Here is a 7,677-nt window from a genome sequence, read left to right as displayed (position 1 = left end):
TCCCGAATCCAAAGATGGGCACTAACATTATCTGTATATGATTATATAATCCGCCACAGACCAGGCACTGAGAACTGTGCGATGCCCTCAGTCGGCTAGCATTGCCCACCACCGGGGTGGAAATGGCGCAACCCACAGACTTGCTCCTTGTAATGGATGCTTTTGAGAGTGAGGGGTCACCCGTCAGGCTCGCCAGATCAGGACCCTGTGCTGATTGGCGGTTCCAGGGGAAATGCAAGACGAAATTAAGCCCTTCCACCAACGCAAGGACGAAATGTCCATCCAGTCAGACTGTCTCCTGTGGGGGAATCGTGTAATTTTGCCAAAAAAAGGCAGGGAAACGTTTATATGCGACCTTCACAATACCCACCCAGGCATAGTCATGATGAAGGCTATCGCCAGGTCGCACGTTTGGTGGCCCGGCATTGACTCGGTTTTGGAGTCATGCGAACACCAATGTAACACTTGCGCACAGTTGAGCAATGCACCAAGGGAGGCCCCAATGAGTCTGTGGTCATGGCTCTCCAAACCGTGGTCAAGGGTCCACGTAGGTTTCGCTGGCCACTTCCTCAGAAAGATGTTCCTCGTAGCAGTGGTCGCTTACTCTAAATGGATTGAATGTATAATAATGTCATCATGTAAGTTCACTGCCACCATTGAAAGCCTCCGGGCCAAGTGCGTCACCCATGGTTTGTCCAACATCCTTGTTAGTGACAACGGACAATGTTTCACCAGCTCGGAATTCAACGAGTTCATAACCCACAATGGCTTCAAGCATGTCAGGTCTGCACCATTTAAGCCCGCATCCAATGGTCTAGCAGAACGGGCAATCCAAACCATCAAGCAGAGCTTGAAACGCGTGATGGACGGTTCCCTGCAGTTCCGGTTATTGCAGATTCTGCTCAGCTACCGCACGCGACCCCACTCGCTTACCGGGGTTCCCCCTGCAGAATTGCTAAAGAAGAGAGCACTCAAAACCAGGCTCTCCTTAGTCCACCCGGATCTCAATGATCATGTAGCAACCCGGCGTCACCGGCATAACATGTACCACGATCGCGCGGCTGTATCACGTGAAACTGAGGTTAATGATCCTGTGATTGTTCTTAATTACAGTCATGGTCCAAAATGGGTTGCTGGCACTGTGTTAGCCAAGGAGGGGAATAGAGTGTTTGTTGTCAAACTTTTGAATGGACAAATGTGCAGAAAGCACTTGGATCAGATCAAACTGCGGTTCACTGACAACCAAGAACAGTTTGAAGAAGACATTACCATCATTGATCCACCCACACACACCCAACCAGCAATCGACCTCGCGGTCAACCACGAGGATGAACCCACCATGCCCGACAGTCCGATCAGACCAGCCACACTGCAGTGCAGCAATGATCCGACCGACTCACTCATGCCAGGACTTCAACTCCAGCAATCAACCCGGGAACGTAGAGCCCCGGATCGCCTCAACTTGTAAATAACTTGTATCTATGACTTTGGGGGGCAATGATGTTATGTATGTATACATTACCAATATGTGAGACTTGCCACCAGGGGGGCGCACCTGTGGGAGACCCAAAGGTCACCTGCACACCCTGGGCAAGCAGGTATAAAAGGCAATCTACCATGTTGCCTCCTCACTCTCGAGTTACATTAAAGAGACCAAGGTCACAACAGTTGGAGCTTAAGATGTACAGTCTTGTGGAGTTATTTTGAACATAACAACATCTTTGCTATTTTAGTGGAGACATTAAGCCATTTAAAATACATGGGTTCGACTAGCAGATATAATTGCAATTATTTTAAGAATACCTAATATTTTATTCCTGTAATCAGTGTGGTATGAAACATTCAGTTTACATGCTATTAAATACAAATGGCACAGGTGATTCAGAAAAATGAAAATCTCCAAACCTCCTTGAATATATTAAGAGAGAATATTCTCATCAATAAACCAAAGGTGGAGTTATTCCTGAAGCAAACAACAAAATAGGTAAACCTATCTATGTAAAGTCCTGTCCCCTCAGTACAGATTCACACGAGGCATGTAGTGAAGTCAAGGTCACTCTGGACCTGCACCTTTATTTCACAGCTCTGGAATGCTGCACTTGTCTGAGACCTGTCCTTATATACCTGTCTCTTGCAAGTGCACCCCTGGTGGTAAGGTATGCTGGTGGTTACAGGTCATATCTTATTACAGTCATGTATAGCATGTTAAGATACAGTTATATATAATAATGTAAGATACATGACATCACCCTCCCCCAAGGTCTTATTGTCTTTATAGGTTCAGTCTCTCAGGTGGTCTACGCTCTCGCGTGGAGCGTCTGAGTTGTGGTTCAGTTGTTTGCCTTGGTGTCTGTTTTTCTTTGAGTGTGGTTGCTGGTATCTCGCCTGGGCTGTCTGTTTCGATTGGTGTAATTGTTGTTGACTCGCCTGGGCTGTCTGTTGGGATTGCCCTTTCCTCAGGTTGTTCCCTCTGTCTGTCCACCAGGTGTGGTGCGAGTTCCACATTGTAGTCTGCCTCTGGCTCCGCAGTGTTGTTGGTAAATCTGCTTTTGACTTGGTCTACATGTCTCCGGCAGGTTTTGCCATTGTCCATTTGTACTGCCAGTAGCCTGTTTCCTTCCTTGCCCGTTACTGTCCCTGCAAGCCATTTGGGACCCCTGCCATAGTTTAGTACAAACACTTTGTCCCCTATCTCATTCCATCTCCTCCTCGAATTTCTGTCATGGTACTCAGTCAGCTTACGGCGCTTTGCCTCAATGATTTTGTGCATGTCTGGGAAGATTAATGAGAGCCTTGTTTTAAAGTCCTTTTTATCAACAGTTGCGCGGGGGGATCCCAGTCAATGAGTGCGGACGAGATCTGTATGCCAGCAGCAGTCACGACAGGCGACCCTGCAGCATGGGATCTTGGATTTTAAGCATGCCTTGTTTAATGATTTGCACTGCTGTCTCTACCTGACCGTTGGAGGCTGGCTTGAACGGTGCCGTCTTGATGTGATTTATGCAGCGTCGAGGAGGTGCGTGGAGAGGCGTGAGTTCCGGGGTCGGCGAGAGGCCTATAAAGGCCCAACGCGGCAGCAGTCGGGAGCAGCATCGAGGAGGTGCGTGGAGAGGCGTGAGTTCCGGGGTCGGCGAGAGGCCTATAAAGGCCCAACGCGGCGGCAGTCGGGAGCAGCGTCGAGGAGGTGCGTGGAGAGGCCAGTCGGTGCAGCTACAGGGAGAAGGCAAAAAAGTAGAAAGAAACAGAAAGGTGATGTCACAGTCAAGGTGGTAAGTGATTGGCTGGTGATTGGTGAGTTGTTTTTCTTTTTTCTCTTCTATAACAGTGAATAAACTTTAGCATTGTTGTTGCTTATCAAAGGGTTAAGTCATGGCAGGACAGCTCGGTCATGTATTATGCTCCTCCTTTACCATGTGGGAACTCAGGGACGACACCAGTGTTCCTGATGACTACGTGTGCGGGAAGTGTATCCGCCTCCAGCTCCTGACGGACCGCGTTGCAGAGTTGGAGCTGAGGGTGGATTCACTCTGGAGCATCCACGATGCTGAGAATGATGTGAGTAGCACGTGTAGCGAGTTGGTCGTACCGCAGAGAAAGGGTCCACAGCCAGATAGGGAATGGAAGACCAGCAGGAAGAGCAGTGCAAGGAAGGTAGTGCAGTGGTCCCCTGTGGTCATCCCCCTGCAAAACAGATACACTGCTTTGGGTACTGTTGGGGGGGATGACTCATCAGGGGAGGGCAGCAGCAGCCAAGTTCATGGCACCGTGGCTGGCTCTGTTGCACAGGAGAGCAGGAAAAAGAGTGGGAGAGCGATAGTGATAGGGGATTCAATTGTGAGGGGAATAGATAGGTGTTTCTGCGGCTGCAACCGAGACTCCAGGATGGTATGTTGCCTCCCTGGTGCAAGGGTCAAGGATGTCTCGGAGCGGGTGCAGGACATTCTAAAAAGGGAGGGAGAACAGCCAGTTGTCGTGGTGCACATTGGTACCAACGACATAGGTAGAAAAGAGATGAGGTCCTACGAAACGAATTTAAGGAGCTAGGAGCTAAATTAAAAAGTAGGACCTCAAAAGTAGTAATCTCGGGATTGCTACCAGTGCCACGTGCTAGTCAGAGTAGGAATCGCAGGATAGCGCAGATGAATAGGTGGCTTGAGCAGTGGTGCAGCAGGGAGGGATTCAAATTCCTGGGGCATTGGAACCGGTTCTGGAGGAGGTGGGACCAGTACAAACCGGACGGTCTGCACCTGGGCAGGACCGGAACCAATGTCTTAGGGGGAGTGTTTGCTCGTGCTGTTGGGGAGGAGTTAAACAAATATGGCAGGGGGATGGGAACCAATGCAGGGAGACAGAGGGAAATAAAAAAGGAGACAAAAGCAAAAGACAGAAAGGAGATGAAAAGTGGAGGGCAGAGAAACCCAAGGCAAAGAACAAAAAGGGCCACTGGACAGCAAAATTCTAAAAGGACAAAGGGTGTTAAAAATCAAGCCTGAAGGCTTTGTGTCTTAATGCAAGGAGTATCCGTAATAAGTGGGATGAATTAACTGTGCAAATAGATGTTAACAAATATGATGTGATTGGGATTACAGAGACGTGTCTCCAGGATGATCAGGGCTGGGAACTCAACATCCAGGGGTATTCAACATTCAGGAAGGATAGAATAAAAGGAAAAGGAGGTGGGGTAGCATTGCTGGTTAAGGAGGAGATTAATGCAATAGTTAGGAGGGACATTAGCTTGGATGATGTGGAATCTATATGGGTAGAGCTGCAGCACACCAAAGGGCAAAAAACGTTAGTGGGACTTGTGTACAGACATCCAAACAGTAGTAGTGATGTTCGGGAGGGCATCAAACAGGAAATTAGGGGTGCATGCAATAAAGGTGCAGCATTTATAATGGTTGACTTTAATATGCACATAGATTGGGCTAACCAAACTGGAAGCAATACGGTGGAGGAGGATTTCCTGGAGTGCATAACGGATGGTTTTCTAGACCAATATGTTGAGGAACCAACTAGGGGGGAGGCCATCTGAGACTGGGTGTTGTGCAATGAGAGAAGACTAATTAGCAATCTCGTTGTGCGAGGCCCCTTGGGGAAGAGTGACCATAATATGGTGGAGTTCTGCATTAGGATGGAGAATGAAACAGTTAATTCAGAGACCATGGTCCAGAACTTAAAGAAGGCTAACTTTGAAGGTATGAGGCGTGAATTGGCTAGGATAGATTGGCGAATGATTCTTTAGGGGTTGACTGTGGATGGGCAATGGCAGATATTTAGAGACCACATGGATGAACTACAACAATTGTACATTCCTGTCTGGCGTAAAAATAAAAAAGGGAAGGTGGCTCAACCGTGGCTATGAAGGGAAATCAGGGATAGTATTAAAGCCAAGGAAGTGGCATACAAATTGGCCAGAAATAGCAGCGAACCCAGAGACTGGGAGAAATTTAGAACTCAGCAGAGGAGGACAAAGGGTTTGATTAGGGCAGGGAAAATGGAGTATGAGAAAAAGCTTGCAGGGAACATTAAGACGGATTGCAAAAGTTTCTATAGATATGTAAAGAGAAAAAGGTTAGTAAAGACAAACGTAGGTCCCCTGCAGTCAGAATCAGGGGAAGTCATAACGGGGAAAAAAAAATGTCGGACCAATTGAACAAGTACTTTGATTCGGTATTCACTAAGGAGGACACAAACAACCTTCCGGGTATAAAAGGGGTCAGAGGGTCTAGTAAGGAGGAGGAACTGAGGGAAATCCTTATTAGTCGGGAAATTGTGTTGGGGAAATTGATGGGATTGAAGGCCGATAAATCACCAGGGCCTGATGGACTGCATCCCAGAGTACTTAAGGAGGAGGCCTTGGAAATAGCGGATGCATTGACAGTCATTTTCCAACATTCCATTGACACTGGATCAGTTCCTATCGAGTGGAGGGTAGCCAATGTAACCCCACTTTTTAAAAAAGGAGGGAGAGAGAAAACAGGGAATTACAGACAGGTCAGCCTGACATCAGTAGTGGGTAAAATGATGGAATCAATTATTAAGGATGTCATAGCAGCGCATTTGGAAAGAGGTGACATGATAGGTCCAAGTCAGCATGGATTTGTGAAAGGGAAATCATGCTTGACAAATCTTCTGGAATTTTTTGAGGATGTTTCCAGTAGAGTGGACAAGGGAGAACCAGTTGATGTGGTATATTTGGACTTTCAGAAGGCTTTCGACAAGGCCCCACACAAGAGATTAATGTGCAAAGTTAAAGCACATGGGATTGGGGGCAGTGTGCTGACATGGATTGAGAACTGGGTGTCAGACAGGAAGCAAAGAGTAGGAGTAAATGAGTACTTTTCAGAATGGCAGGCAGTGACTAGTGGGGTACCGCAAGGTTCTGTGCTGGGGCCCCAGCTGTTTACACTGTACATTAATGATTTAGACGAGGGGATTAAATGTAGTATCTCCAAATTTGCGGATGACACTAAGTTAGGTGGCAGTGTGAGCTGCGAGGAGGATGCTATTAGGCTGCAGAGTGACTTGGATAGGTTAGGTGAGTGGGCAAATGCATGGCAGATGAAGTATAATGTGGATAAATGTGAGGTTATCCACTTTGGTGGTAAAAACAGAGAGACAGACTATTATCTGAATGGTGACAGATTAGGAGGTGCAACGAGACCTGGGTGTCATGGTACATCAGTCATTGAAGGTTGGCATGCAGGTACAGCATGCGGTTAAGAAAGCAAATGGCATGATGGCCTTCATAGCAAGGGGATTTGAGTACAGGGGCAGGGAGGTGTTGCTACAGTTGTACAGGGCCTTGGTGAGGCCACACCTGGAGTATTGTGAACAGTTTTGGTCTCCTAACCTGAGGAAGGACATTCTTGCTATTGAGGGAGTGCAGCGTAGGTTCACCAGACTGATTCCCGGGATGGCGGGACTGACCTATCAAGAAAGACTGGATCAACTGGGCTTGTATTCACTGGAGTTCAGAAGAATGAGAGGGGACCTCATAAAAACGTTTAAAATTCTGATGGATTTAGACAGGTAAGATGCAGGAAGAATGTTCCCGATGTTGGGGAAATCCAGAACCAGGGGTCACAGTCTAAGGATAAGGGGTAAGCCATTTAGGACCGAGATGAGGAGAAACTTCTTCATCCAGAGAGTGGTGAACCTGTGGAATTCTCTACCACAGAAAGTTGTTGAGGTCAATTCACTAAATATATTCAAAAAGGAGTTCGATGAAGTCCTTACTACTAGGGGGATCAAGGGGTATGGCGAGAAAGCAGGAATAGGGTACTGAAGTTGCATGTTCAGCCATGAACTCATTGAATGGCGGTGCAGGCTAGAAGGGCCGAATGGCCTACTCCTGCACCTATTTTCTATGTTTCTATGTTTCTATGCCATGGTCAATTATAAAATCTTGGAATTCTGCGCTGGTGAAGCACGGACCATTGTCACTGACCAATATGTCAGGGATTCTGTGCGTTGCAAACATGGTTGCGAGGCTCTCCACAGTGGTGGAGGTTGTGCTCGAGTTTAAAATGGTGCATTCGATCCACTTTGAAAATGCATCTATAACTACGAGGAACATTTTGCCCATGAATGGGCCCGCATAGTCTAAGTGCACCTGCGACCACGGTTTGGTTGGCCAGGGCCAGCGGCTCAGGGGAGCCTCTCTGGGGGTATTGC

Source organism: Pristiophorus japonicus, chromosome 6 (assembly GCF_044704955.1).
Source record: "Pristiophorus japonicus isolate sPriJap1 chromosome 6, sPriJap1.hap1, whole genome shotgun sequence".
Taxonomy (NCBI): Eukaryota; Metazoa; Chordata; class Chondrichthyes; family Pristiophoridae; genus Pristiophorus; species Pristiophorus japonicus.
Note: the sequence above shows the minus strand (reverse complement) of the source record.